Source organism: Arvicanthis niloticus, chromosome 1 (assembly GCF_011762505.2).
Source record: "Arvicanthis niloticus isolate mArvNil1 chromosome 1, mArvNil1.pat.X, whole genome shotgun sequence".
Classification (NCBI taxonomy): domain Eukaryota; kingdom Metazoa; phylum Chordata; class Mammalia; order Rodentia; family Muridae; genus Arvicanthis; species Arvicanthis niloticus.
In genome coordinates, this window is record NC_047658.1 from 150,715,419 (window position 1) to 150,730,538 (window position 15,120).

The following is a 15,120-nucleotide window of genomic DNA, read 5'->3' on the forward strand; positions in this document are numbered from 1 at the left end:
GGGTCAGAGCAGCCCACTGTGAACCAGCAGCAGCTGAAGGGAATCTTCTGGTCACTGGCCAGACCTCCTTTCTTCTGACTGTTTGCTGATACTGTGCATTCTTTTGGCATTTCCTCCCCTTCTGGGGACACCAGTGCTATGTGAAAAGATGTGTTTCTTACTTGCTTTTGTAAGAACCATATCCTAAACTGGGCGGCGGTGGTGCACACCTTGGAAGGCAGAAAGCTGGCTGATCTCTGAATTATACCCATAATCCTCTTCTTCTAGTGTTCTAGCTCTTCCTAGAAGAACCAGTCTCTTTTTAATACCTTTGCACTTGATAGAAACTTTCTTCTCATGGTAGGTCATAGTGACCAGGGTCTCTGGAATCCCTGTGTAAGGTGCCTGGGGTAGCAACTTATTACTTTAGAGTGGAAAATACTGTGTCCATCCATTCACTCACCAACATCAGGATTTCCCAAGGTTTGAGGTACCCGATAAGGTAGAGATGTACAAAAAAGCAACAAGCAGCCATTACTGAGCACCCTGACTGCTCTCCTTGCTTCTGCTGAAGGCGAGGGCTTTCACAACTACCACCATGCCTTCCCTTGTGACTCCTCTGCCAGTGAGTACCGCTGGCACATCAACTACACTGACTGAGATGGCATGGTTGCCCCTGGCCTGGCTTATGAACAGAAGGGTGTCTAAGGCTGCCTGTCTTAGCCAGGATTAAAAGAAACAGAGATGGAAGCTACAAAAAGGGCTGAGTTTGGAGTCATCGTGGTTCCCATTCCAAAAATTATCTGGTGAGAGGCTTACTGGTCCAGGATGCTAAAGACAGTTAGCTTACCCTGCTCCGGTTCAGAGAAGTAACAAAAGGCTCACTGCTGGAAGCTCACACTGAGCTTTCTGATGCTTACACAGACATTCTTCCCTTCTCTGCCTTCCATTTCTGCCACTGTCTGTTTCTGCCACCTTAGTCTGCCCTTTACCTCACTGCCATCCAGGCAGCTCCTTGTCACCGCCTTTCAAAACCTAGAAAGCTTTCTGCAGTTCAAAAGTGAAAGTCTCTCCTGGTAACCCAGTCTCTTGAGCTGTCTAGAGCCTCGAACCATCTATGGATTTTCTAGAGCCCACAGTTTGCTCTGCAGAAAGAGAAAAGATCTTTATTAGGCAGGAAACGTATAAAACACGTGAATAATAAGGGGTTAGAGTTAGCCTGCAGGGTAGAATTTGTACATAGCATTGGCTTTGAGCTGGTATAAGCCACTAGCAATAGCTTTCGTGGTCTCTCCATACATCCTTCCTTCTCTCCTGAGTGTGTGGCCACAGGAGGTGCTCAGGTACAACAGCAAACACCCAAGTCTCTGTGGGGAGCTGACAGAAGGTGACTATCATCCTTGCAGCCATCTTGAGCCATATACCCTGATAAGAGACTTGATTACATTAGCCTGCAACAGCTGAGCACACTCTGATAACATCTTGCTTTAGATACCCAGGATTTTCCCTTGGGTGTGTGAGACTTAAAGGTGTGTGACTTAAGGGTGTGACTTAGAGATCAGATTTTGAGACAAGACCTAAGGGCATGATTAAAGGCGTGACTTAGAGGCGTGGCTTAGAACTGAGACATATAAAAGGCGAGAGGCAGAGAGGAGAGTTCAGAACAATTTGGAGTAACAGAGATTCAGACACTAGGAGTAGTTGGTAGACATTAGACACTCGGAAGAGTACAAGTTAGAGAACAACTTGGAACAGAGAATCAGACACTTCAGAGACTACAACTTGGGAGTAGGAATTAGGCATTAGGAGAGAACAACTTGGAGTTAGTAATTAGACATTAGGCACTTAGCACTTGGAAGAAGAAACTTGGAACTTGGAGGCACTAGGGACTAGGAACTAGGGACTAGGAACTCAAGACTTGGGACTTGGACTAAGAAGAGAGACTGAAGAATAAATGGGACTGAATCACACTCTATCTGGTCTCCATCCTTCGCATCTGTCCTCACTCTCTCTCTTGCTGAACCCTGACCCGTGGACTGGAGCAGCTTGGGGCAGTGGGAGCTCTAACAATAGCCCCCAAGGTTTTTGGCAGTGCTGGTCCAACATTGACAGAACAGTCCGAGACACTTGGGCCCCCAAACATGGGGCAGCTCGGGCCGCAACAAGTCTCCATTTGACCTAGACTGTGGATGAAGGAGAAGCTTTTCCTTAGTAGAGAATGTGGTTCCTGTGAGAAAGGCTCCTATTTCCCATTTAAGAGCAAGCAGGTTCCTTGTTTGGTGGAACAGACGCCTGCAGGTTGGGTGAGTCTGGAACTGTCGAGAAGAGTTTTGAGGATTCGTCCAGCGCCTTTTCGTGTCTCTGCTGTATTGGTGTATTGGTTGCTTCTCTCACAGTAATAACCCACCTATAAAATTTTCAGGCATCCAAAAAGATTTAGCAAGCCAGGTTCAGCGGCTCATGCTTTTAATGATAGTATCCAGGAGGCAGAGGCGGGTGCATCTTTGTAAGTTTGAAACTAGCCTGGTCTCCACAGCAGATCTGTAGGTCAGACAGGTCTAACATAGTGAGACCCTGTCTTAAAAGAGAAGTGTGTGGGGGGGGAGCTTTTTACAAGGTAGTGTTAGGGCAACCCAAAATGTAAGGTGAATTGAAGAACCAGCCTGTGTTCATCTTAGGCTTGAAAGCTATGCTATAGGAAAGACAGGCTAGATTCATTCCTGTTGATGATTAAACCTCTGTTTCTCAAGGATTGGGCTATGTCCCCCTGATTGGGCTATATCCCCCTGTAACCTTAACCACAAACAGTTCTGTACTAACTGTCCCAGGAATGACAATCCTGTCTTTCGATTTCATAACCATCTTGCAACAATGTAATAACCATCTTGCAACCCTACCTTTGTTTCAAAGGTTATATGACAACTAAGTTGTTATGCTTATGTTTTCCTCCTACAATACCAATTACTCTGCCCACCAATCCCCCATTTGGAAACTCCCTATCCCTGAGCTATAAAACCCTTGTCTTCTTCCCCTCCCAGGCTGAGCTCTCCTACCCGGCCTTAGGTGGAGGCAGCCCATGCACACAAATAAAAAAGGTTGCTTTAATTAATTGCTTGCCTTAATCAACTTGGCCGTGATAATTTGGGTCAGTGGTCTTTCTCTTCCTAATTTGGGGATTAACGGGATGATAGATTTGCCTGGATCCTGAAATGTTCTCACACATTAGCTCTGAGAGGGGATACTGAAGAAACCTGGATCAGAAGCAGAAGAGCTGGGTTACCCATTCTTTAGATTACTGGGGAGAATATGGAACAATTAAGATAAGAAACCGGGTCTTTCCAGGACAGCCAGGGCTACACAAAGAAACCTTGTCTCGAAAAACCAAAAAGAGAAACAAAAGAAACAAGGTCTTCAGGCAGCTCCTTGTTTTCTGAACAAAGCCATCCAGGGACTGAGAACTTGCTAAGTGAGTGACTCCAAGTATTGATGAAAGGAGTTTGAATTTGGGTCCTTTCATGAGCCCCAGTGTCTCTGGGACGTATCATTAGTAAAATGTTATTAAAAGACTTCCTAGCTGGGCATGTGGGACACACCTGTAAAGCTGGCATTCGAGAGATTGAGGCAAACCGATAGGGGTTCAAAGCCAGCCAGACTGAGTTTCATGATGTAACTGTTTATTTTAGAGTGATATATTGAACAAAAATAGTCATAAAAGATGAGCATGGCATTTAAAGTAGAAGGCCTTTCCCTGAGTTTTCTCATATCCCAATTATAGACCCTGGTTTATAACTCAAATGGGTCAGTGGGGCATATGAACAAGTTTGCCATCCTTTTTTTTTTTTTTTCTGCCAGTTCTAAAGCTAATTTTACTGATGTGAGTTTATGCTAAGCTCTGCGCATTCTCTCTCTCTCTCTCTCTCTCTCTCTCTCTCTCTCTCTCTCTTTCATTTTCTTTTTTCTTTTGGTCTTTTCCAAGCAGGGTTTTTCTAGTGTACCCCTGGCTGTCCTGGAACTCGCTCTGTTGACCAGGCTGGCCTCAAACACATGCTTCTGCTTCCCAAGTGCTGGGATTAAAGGTGGTAGGCGGCACCACTGACAAGACTGCACAGTTTGGGAAGTTTGGAGCTTGGATATTGTCTCCAGAACCTGCCTCTTCTAGCCCACTGCTTTATCCAAGCCCTGCACCTTTAAATATCAAAGGGAACCAGAATTTTCAAAGGCTGAATCACACCCTAGTAGCCTACCCTTCTTAAGAGTAATGTGAGGTTGAACTCTGACAGCAGGAAACAAAGAGTCTGCTGGCCTTAAATCAAAAGCTCCACAAGCTGACAGCACTGCCTAAGGAAACATCAGGACTCCATGAATCACGGGATCACAAAGATTCGAGGAGGAGATCCTGGGCGGGGCTGAGAGCCACAGCAGGAGACTTGCCTAGGAGAGTTCTTAACTTGGAGCCCAGGCCTGGGTGTCAATTCCTGCATATAGAGTGTCTGCTCCTAAAGTTCAAAGAACCTCCTAGAAATGCTGATGCTTGTTGACATTAGGGAAAAAAGAAGCAGACCAGGAATAGTCTTCAGGTTCCTAGAATAGGCAGGGCTTCCTGGCCACAGCAGGGAAAGGTTGGTTTTGTTCCGTTTTTTTGTTTTGTTTTGTTTTGTTTTTGTTTTGTTTTTGCTTTGTCTACTTGATCTTGTGGAGGCAGACTGTACAGTTGTGGAACCTCTGTATTGCTGCCACAGCTTCCAGGCCAGCATCTTGGCTTCCAAGAGGTGCTAGTTCACTTCACTTTCTAATCTGAGGTTGGCCTCACTCTTGATGAGATCACGACTCAGAACTGTTCTGAAGGTGGATGTCAGTTGTTCCGAACAACTGTCATCAAAGGTTATATACACTGAGAGGTAATTTGATGGTAACATTTCCTTTATCATTTAAGACCTGGCTTTCTAAGTGTTTGTGTGAGAGATGCACACATGGCCAGCTAGAGAAGGCTTTACTGTATCAGCAGCAGCTACTGTCACTGACTGAATTTAATTCTCCATGTAGATGAGTTTCCCTGGAAAAAGGCAGCAAGAGAGTAGTGTATCTCCAGAACCCTGGCTTTGCCTTCTGTGTGGAGTGGAGGACAGAAGGGCTGAGTGAGCATCTTGTTATAGCCACTACCTGACAGTGGGGCCCAGTTATACCAAGAAGCAAAGCATGTGGATCGGCCCTGCTTCCTGCCTGGAAATGGTGAGAGGCGGAATCCACACAATCATTCCTCACAAGCTCCCTTTGTTCATCAAGAACCCAACTCAGTCTGACCACATGACCATCTTAATATCCAGCCACGCCTAAGCTTTAGGCCATACTCTGACACCAGAAAAAGCAGGTACTCATCTCTGCTTTTCTAGCTGAAGCCCACTGTCCTGTTTAAAGCTTGCTCCTCCAGGCCAGCTTTCCCCTTTGGAGGAGCAGGGGAAAGAGTGGAGACTGAACCTAGGTCCTTTCATATGCTAGGCAAGGGCTCTACCACCAAACTACATTGCCAGTTCCAGTTTTCTCTTATAGGGATGGGAGAGTAACCAGTACCAGGCTATAAGACCTGTGAACAAGGAGAGGATGAGAGAAAGGAAGGGGAAAGACGGAGGAGGACCTAGAACTCCTCAGGGCTCCATACTTTTCCTCTTTCTTAGAAACATTTGAGGAGCAGTGGGATTCCCCTACAGTCTGTGATTTCCGACACATACACACACTTACACTGAAGTGCTTTTCACAGCATAAAATTAGCTGTTAAGTCAGACACTGCTGTGACATTTAGTACAGTCATAGTAATGTGCCACCGTCCCCCTTAGTTCTAAGCCATTTTTGTCACCTCTGTACCCATTCAACAGTGGTTCCCCCCCCCCCCCAACTCCAGCTCCACCCAGCTCCTCCCGCCTTGGAACAATTAACAGTCTCTCTCTAGGATTTACCTATTGGTGGTCTTAGGAATGGAATCGTGCAGCCTGCTGTACTCTGTGGATTCCTTCTCTCGACATGACTCTTTGCCCACCCATTCATTCAGTGATGCCTATCAGAACCCATTCCCCTCTGCTGATCGATGTTGGGCTGTATGTAGTGTGTACGCCAGCTGAAGTACCCTTTGTTGGTGTACAGTCGTCTCCTTTTTTCAGTAAGTGTGAAATGTGTTGCTACGAGTATTTCTGTGCAAATATTTAAGAACCCGCTTTCAGTATCCTCGGTCTATAACCAGAAGCGGATTTCGTCGCTCATACGGTAAACTTATTCTTCCTGTGGGACATCGAACTGTCTTTCACAGGGGCTGCACCATTTTATAGCCCCACGAGCAATGACTGTCTATTCCACAAAAGCCATTTCCCCACAGATTCTCTGAACTCTTGCTCCTGAGGCGCAAGAAGGTGAGGAAGCCGCCTCTCGGAGGAGGAATTTTGTAGCATCCAGCCTTGCCTTTTCTCCAGTAGGGCAGGCTGTCAACTCCCTATATCATTAAGGTACACGCTACAGTCATTTGTGTGACTCCTACTATGCTCCAACACCTCTGTGGTTTCTCTAAACTTCCTAATAAACTCCCACATAAGGAAGCTGGGACAGAAGGAAGATCGGTGTGGAAATCTAAGTTCAGAGGAGCGCACGTACCTAACGTCTGCCTCCTCCCGCTCAGCCTCTCAGCAGTGGGCGGGCCTGGGGGCCCAGACGCCTTGAGAGACCTGGGGAAAGGAGGCCCCTCCTCGGGGTTACTCTCGGTCAGCACACACCCCCGGGGTTACTCGCGTTCACTCGGCCCACAGCGCCTGACTCCTAGCAGCCAATCAGCGGTCGCGCTGCGGCTCTGCCGGTGCCCGCTCCAATCAGGAGGCGCCGCCCCTGCAGCCTTGCTGCGAGAGAAAGGGGGGAGGGGGAAGAGGCGGCTGTGGTGCCTCTGCTGTTACCCCTCCCCCCAGCCCCTCCCCCCACCCCAACCCACCATTCCCTTCTCCCTCCCGGCTCTGCTGGAGCGGGGATGCGCGCGCACCTTGCAGTCATCATCCCAGGTGGAGCTGATGGAGAGTTTCCTGGGGATCTAACCCCCAATACCCCCTCCCCTCTACAAGTCTCCGTCTTTGAGGAGATGGAACGCAGGCTGTGGGCCCCACACAGCCAGCCCTGCCCCACGTGCGACCTTGGGCTCCTGTCCCCAACTGCCTCCTTCGTGGAGGGACCTGGCTAAGCAGGCGGGATCTTACTGCTTCGTATAGGTATCCGTCACGTAAGAGGCAGAGCTCCCATTCAAAGAAAGACCCCCACAGTATGTCGCAGTAGAGGAAAATGTTACAGAAAACACAGAGCAAAGCGTTTAGAAACGGTTCCGGCTCGTATCACTGGGCCTGAAGGGGTGTGGAGAGGAGAACGCGCTGGGGAGGCTGAGGATGCCAGCCAGGCACACAGAGTCTAGATTGCTCGGTGATAAGGAGTCAGGAGATGTACTCAAATAGGACAGGAAAAATTTCTGTTTCAGAAACTTAACTGGTGGCCACAGCAAGGCAGAAGGGACCAGATTAGGGCTGGAAGGTCAGACCCAGGCTTTGTTACAACTCCTGTGAGGGAGTGGGACCTCCAGGTCTTAAGAGCGCTAGTGGGAATGTCAAAGGATATCTGAGGCCTTTATGAGCAGAATTAATGGCACTCAGTTAATGGGGTCTGTGAGGGGCGGGAGGCATGGGGATGCCTCTAGGAGCTTAGTCTAAGTGTCTCCAGGAGCTGCCCTCCTGTTAACTTTATCCATGAAACAAATTAACTTGTTTTTACGTGCATGGTTTTCGTATTTTGTTTTATTTATTTATTTATTTATTTATTTTTTTGAGACACTCGATGGAAACCAGGCTGGCCTTGAACTCAGGGATCTGCCAGCCTCTGACTCTTAAGTGCTGGGATTTAAGGTGTGTGCCACCACATCTGGCTCTCTTTCTCTTTTTATGAAACATTTTTATTTCAAAGTATGATGATCAATCTATTATTAATTACTTCAGTATTTGGGCAGACTTTCTCAGATATTGGTAAGGTAAAGCTATTATTTCAAGGAAATGATGTCTGATTATTGCCCTAATAATTCTTAAGGCAAATCTTAGGCATTTGGGAATCTTGCATATGGCACAGTTTGACAGCTTCCCAACAATGTAAGGCTTGTCTGATAAAATCAGTGGTGATGTTGATGAACATTTCTTTTAATCTTGTAAAATGAAATATGCTAATATTTTGGAGCATTTTCCTAACTCGGTGAACCAGAAACATCATATTACAAAATTATGCATAAATTAAAGATGGCTTGAAAAATACAGGCAACACTGGGTGTGGTGATGTATGTTTTTAATCCCAGCACTTGGGAGAAGAGGCAGGAGACTATCTGAATTCTGGGCCAGCCTGATCTACATGGTGAGTTCTAGGGCAGCCAGGGTTATGTAGAGAGGAGAGAGAGAGAGAGAGAGAGAGAGAGAGAGAGAGAGAGAGAGAGAGAGAGATCATGAGCAAGCAGGCAAGACTAATGGATTCTTATTTTAAAGACTATGAGACCCCAGGGCCTGGGGCACATGCCAGTTGACAGAAACGCTGCTGGACACCATTCCTCACCGGGAAGTCACACAGCACACAGAGCATTCTTGTGGTAGAGTGCTGGGTAAATACCCTGTGAAGGGCCATGAGTACCTTGGCCTGAGCGTTGGAGTACATGCTCTTCCCTCAGCTCACTAGTCAACTCCCATTCTCAGGAATGCTCTCCCCTCCCCCAACTTGTTTTTGAGATAAAAACTGTAGCTTTGGCAAACCTGGAACTCACTGTGTAGACCTGGCTGGCCTGGAGCTCACAGAAAAGAAAACTATTCAAAAATCTGGTAGAGAGAAGGTAATGTTCCATGTGAAGGTAATCTCAGCCGTCCCTGCGTTAGCAGAAGAAACCGGGACAGAAGGCTAAGAACCTATTATCCAACTATTAAAGTCTTGGCAGGTGTGAGTCCCACTTTAGGCGAGCAGATAGAGTCCTGGTGAGATGGAGCTCGTAGAGGAAGGGAGGGATCCTGGGAGAAAGTCACGGACTTGGAGCTGAGAAAGTAGAAGAGGACGGAGTCCACCTAGTTTAGCTACTTCCGACCCAAAGCCCCAGGGAGAAGGCGTCACGTGACAACGAAGCACAGCTGATGATGAAGCCTTCTGCCATAATCCCGGAAACACAGGTCCCAGAGTTGCCCAGTCCCGTGGTCCTATGTTCCCCTGGTGTGGGTGCTGGGGTGTAGCCACTGTCAATGGGGGGAGTTGAGGAAATATGACACACAGTGTCACACAACTGTGAACTCAGGAGCCTAAGGCACAAGGATGGAGAGTTAAAGGCTACATTTGATCAAAATGCATTGCGAGTATGTATATAAACTTACTATCTTTAAAAAGTTCAACACTGCCTAGGCTAAGTTGGGAGGCCTGACAGAGAGTCGGGGGTGGGGTGGGGGTTGAGAGCTTAAGGGATGGGTTTCTAGTGGACTTTGTTCACCTTAAGTCTCTTGGCAGCCAAAGGTGGTGGTGCAAACCTTTGATGTTAGCTCTCAGGAATCAGAGGCAGAGGGATTCCAAAAGTTCAAGGCCAGCAGAGTCTGCATAGCAACTTCTATGCTGGCTGGGCCCACATTATGGAAAAACAACAAAAAAAAAAGTCCCTTCCAGTTCTTTTTCTTGATATACGATTTTTACATAGCCCAGGCTGGCCCTGAACTTCTTCCAACTCCTGGGATTACAGACATAAGCTACCATCTGGGTTTTATTCAGTCCTGAGGATCAAAGCTCAGGCTTTATGCATCCTAGGTAACCACTCTACAGATCTGCAGAACATCCCCACCCAGATCTATTTCCTCTTGCATTATGGCCAAGTTAAACTATATATAACCTAGGAGGTGAAATAATTTCATTAAGCTTGTTTTAGACAGAGAAGCACCCACTTTCCTTCCCATTTTGTTCCCCAGAAGAACACCTTTAAATTATTTTGAGCTAACTCTCAGCATTCCTCTCTGTATTCCTAAATGCATGCTTACATCACTGAAAAATTCCATTTTCAACCTTGCACCTTGGAAGACTGAAATGCAATTTTTAAACAACCACTGCTGTGATGACCACCATCCACTCAAGCGTTCAGGAAGGAAACTACACACTGCATTTTCTCCATCCTTTCAATCGAGTGTGTCATAGTTGCACTTAAATCGGTGACTCGTATTTGTGTAAACATCATTCACACAGTGGCTTCACTGTTGCATAACTATCTTTGTTCTGGACCCGAGTGCTGCTTTTTTTCCCCTCCTGCTTTTCCACATACACTTCATTACTGACACCCAACCCCCTTCTGCCTCCTTTCTTGTCTTTATATCCACACTACACATTCGCAACATCGGTGCTCTGTGTCCTGAGGCAATGTCTCCAGTGGCCCCTAACCAGCTCTGACCGAGACAGCTTCCCTCTGAGCCTATTGCATAGACCTTGTCTCCACGGCCTGTGTAGTGATTTCCAGTTTCCCTCCTTAGCGTGGATTCTCTATCCCTGGGTTCTTGCTTACTTGTTTACTCTGTTGTTTTTTGTTCCCTCTGAGTCACCGGAGAAACTGTTTTTTAAGACATGCTGGCTGCAGTTTTTCCAAGTTTCATATGGTATCGTCAAGGACATTCATTGGGCCTTTCCTACGCAGAAACATTTGCTTTTCTGAGCAGTTTTTAAAATGTAATAATTACTGAGTTCCTCCTCACCTGATTTTTGTGTTTGTTTGCTTGTTTTCTCTTTAATTTTCACCCTTACTTTGTGTGTGTGTGTGTGTGTGTGTGTGTGTGTGTGTGTGTGTGTGTTCCAGAGAGCTCATGCCCCAGGTTGGGTGTGGGAGTCCGTGGACAATTTTCAGGAATTCTTTCTTTCCATCATGTGGGTTCCAGGGATCAAACTCAGATCTCCAGGCGTGGCAGCGAGCAGCTCTACCCACTCAGCCATCTCACCAGCCACAGTTCATATTTTAGGATTCTGGTGGCTTGCTCTCTAGAGAGGGCCACTTATACTCATCGCCTGGGTGTATACTAACGTTTCTCAACCCCCCTTTTCTGTTTCCACCTCTCTGCTCTCACCTTCTTTCTCCCCTGCCTGTCTCTCAACTTGTGCTGAACTCTCTGGAAACTTTCCCTCAGTAAACTCCAACTTTGCTTCAAAAAGTCAAATAAAAATCCTTTTATCTCTCTCCTTTTGAATTTGGTTTTATTTGAACTTGCAAAGCTTTCTTGGAGATGGATTTGACAAGCAAAAACAAAACAAAGCAAAACAAAAACCCTAAACTAGTCTGCTTTAGGCTTCTTTGTAGTTTTTTAATAGTTTTTTTTAATAGGGTTTTTTTGTTTTGTTTTTGTTTTTCGAGACAGAGTTTCTCTGTGCAGTCCTGGCTGTCCTGGAACTCACTCTGTAGACCAGGCTGGCCTCGAACTCAGAAATCCACCTGCCTCTGCCTCCCAAGTGCTGGGATTAAAGGCGTGTGCCACCACCCCCCGGCTTGCTTTAGGCTTCTTACCAGAACCAAAAATAAAATAAAATAAAATAAAATAAAATTCTTATTAACTTTATCTGAGAACTGTGCTCTATAAAAGGAGATGATAATGGAAGAGGAGAAAGGAGGAAGAGAAGGAGATAAGGGTAGTTTTAAATTCAGTGTTCAGAAAAATACAAATTTTGGTCGTTTTGAACACTTTTTCTTTCTCTTGCAATGCTGTTGGTAGAAAGGGGGCCTCGAGTGTGCTAGGCACGTACCCTAACATTGAGCTACACCTCCAGCCCACAGACAGCTTATTACGTTTTATACATTCTTAATTTCTCTTTTCTAGAATAATAAAATGGAAAACACAAGATACGGGGACCCTAACAGGGAAGAGACGCCCACATTATACTGGCTTATAAAGCAACCTAACAAACTTTTCAATAAAATTAAGCATAGAATGTTCCTTTCACCTTAACATACACCTTCCTGGTGATAGCTCTTGAGCAATATTAATCAAATGGTTCAGAGTTCTGCAGCAGAAAGGAATGGAATGGGCAGAGCGACCTTTGCCCCTCTCTCTAGCCTCTTCCAGAAGGAAGATTCTCAGAGACTGTCTCCTCCTTCACTGTCCTCAGGATCCAACACAGTGCACCAGGCTGCTGCTCTGGGGGATGGGGTGGGGGAGTGAAGTGTGCTTTCTTTCCTGACTCAGGCTCTAACAGCATCCTGAACAAGGGCTTTTCAGGGGTTTACACTGCAGCACCTATTTCTAGAAACTTCTGCTTTCCGGAACTCCAACCACCCAGCGGACAAATACCATGCTAATGCGCGATGTCATTTGGATGGGAATAGTTTGTGAAGGAGAGTAAGGGCAGGGAAAGGAGAGGGGGAGGAAGGAAGGGGAAGAAAGGAGAGAAAGGGGAGGGGAGTGAGATGGATAGAAGAGTGACTAAAAAGATCATTACTCATTTACTTTCCTCATGGAGTTTATGGGAATGGCTGACCTAATTCCACACTAGAGGATGCTTACTTTGTATCTGAACACGATGGGGAATAAAACTGCTCACAGTAACTTTGTTTCTTTTCTCTCACTGAGAAAATAAAGTTCACACTGTGACAGTCGTTTAACATGGAAAGCCCCCCCCACCCCCGCACCCTCCCCAAAGGTGTTTCCATAGTGATTGCCTTGTTGAAGGAAGATGAAGCAAGCATGAGAAGTCAAGCATGCGGCCCTCTCCTCTCTGTTGTCTTCCACTGGTTAGCTTCTGCCTTTAGCTTAGACATGGGAGCTTGGCAAACGCCTCCATGTGAGACTCTATGCGGTCTCCATACCTGCCACATCTGCGTACCCTGTAAGTCCCATGACTTGCCATCCCGGGAAGTAAGGAAACAATGGCCACCCTGAGACACATCTTATTCTCACAACCGGTTCACTGTACTGCTTCAAAGAGAATGGTTCTGAACGAGGTAATGTTTCAAATATCTAGTTATGATTGTGTAGCAAGTTCAATGAACAAACACCCATTTCACACCCTTCTTGGGTCAGGCACCCAAGCCCTATTTTCTTGATAAATTCTAGTACAACCGTCAGAAAAGCAGAAACCACTCGCCATGGGGAGGCAGCCTGGTAAACCATTGGGTGATTTAAAAACAAAAACAAAATACAAGACCAGGAATCTATATAAGGTTAACCATGGGTAAAGGCTGGAAAGGCAGAGGGCTCTCGGGAAGGAGCATTTTAAGGGTTTAATAGTGAGATATCACGGGACTGAAGAGAAATGAGGACATTTAAGGGAAAGACATACACAAGGACCAGGGGCCAGAGGGGCCTCCAAAGCCGTGGTAAGAAGTTCAGGCTTCACGCCGTGGCCAGTAGGAGCTCCCTACGACGAACTTACGTTTATTTAATATACCGAGGCTGGGGCTGTTTTACTCTTACTGTCTTGAGTTGAAGGGTCAAAGTTAAAAACTGCCATAACATTTTGTGTCCTTTTTTCATACAGGAAATTTTGACCCCCACCTCCATCTTTCAAGCATACATTGTGTATTGCTGTACCAAAGAAGCCTGCACTTCTCACCCGCATCCCTGCAAACGCAGGCCTAGGCAAATAGCCATCATGTTACCTATAACTTTTAACTTGATGGTCGCTTCATACTGCTTAACAGTCATTTTTTTTTTTTTTTAAGATTTATTTTATTTATATGAGTACACTGTGGCTGTCTTCAGACACACCAGAATCCCACTACAGATGGTTGAGTCACCATGTGGTTGTTGGGAATTGAACTCAGGAAGAGAAGCCCGTGCTCTTAACCGCTGAGCCATCTCCTCAGACCATCACTTCATACTTCCTCATACCAGGTCACATGCTGTCTCCGTCTCATCCCTACCACGTGGCTTTATTTTGTGTGCCATTAGGAGATCCTGAAGTTGGCCCATGTGGTATGAGCCGGGCAGCATCTTATCTTGGCTTATCAACAGTTACATAATCTCCCACCTTTTTTCTTCCTGGAACCCCTAACTCATTCCTTTTCTAAGTTTCCAGAACTTTCTCTAAGTTTCCAGAACTTTCTCTCTGTCTTGCAGAGAAATGTAGGACTCCTGTTCTACACCATTGTCTTGGCAGGCCTCCCTCTCTTTCTCTGATAGACAATGAATGCAGAAGCAGCCAGCTTGCCTACCATTGCCAACCAGCATTGATGCAGGCAGCACTGTAGACTGCAGGCTTAGGAAATGTAAAGGCAGGTTTGTCTCCAGTGTAGGAGACATTGTCTCCATCTTCAAGCAAACGAGACATCCCAAAGGAAACACTGTGTCTTCTTCCCCAAAGCTTTCAATATTTGGAAATTTAAGGACTGTCACCAACATCTGGAATAGTAGCTTGGGGGGTGATGCTTTACTCTCCCCCCACCAGGGGGATGATGTGATTGCCCTTTTAAAAGAGACCCCAGGGGCTGGAGATTCGGCTCAGCCATTAAGAGCCTTTGCTGTGCTTTCAGAGCACCAGAGATGCATTCTCAGTCCCCACATTAGACTGCTCAACTCCAGCTCAGGGGGTGGGGCGTCACCAGCTCCAGGGGATCTGCCACCTCTGGCATTGTCCAGTATCTTCACTCATGTGTACATATGCTCTCTCTCACACCCACATGTCCGTATAATTAAAAATGATAAAGTAATACTAATTTTATTTTAAAAAGAGAAACCCCAGAGTCAAAGCTCACCCCTTCCCCATTGAACAGAGATGGCCACCTATGAACCAGAGGCCCATTCGTGGCAGAACCAAACTGCTGGTGCTTTTCTATAGATACCCAGCCCCCAGAACGGTGAGAAACCAGTATCTGTTGTACAGGCCGCACAGTCTAAGGGAGTTTGTTTTTAACAGCCAAGGACAAAGAACAAACCCCACAGTTGGTAAAAGAATCAAGCAGATCAGACATACACAGTCAACCCAAGGGGAAGTGGCACCTCCAGATAACTTCACACAGTACTTCTGAGCCGCCACCAGCCATTTGCTGAGGACACCTGGTTGTGTTCAGCATTATTGGCAATGGTCAGTGAGCCAGGCCAGCAATGAAGGTGTCTGGTCACAAACCAGAAAGTTGGCAAGCCCCTGACACCAGAAGGCAAG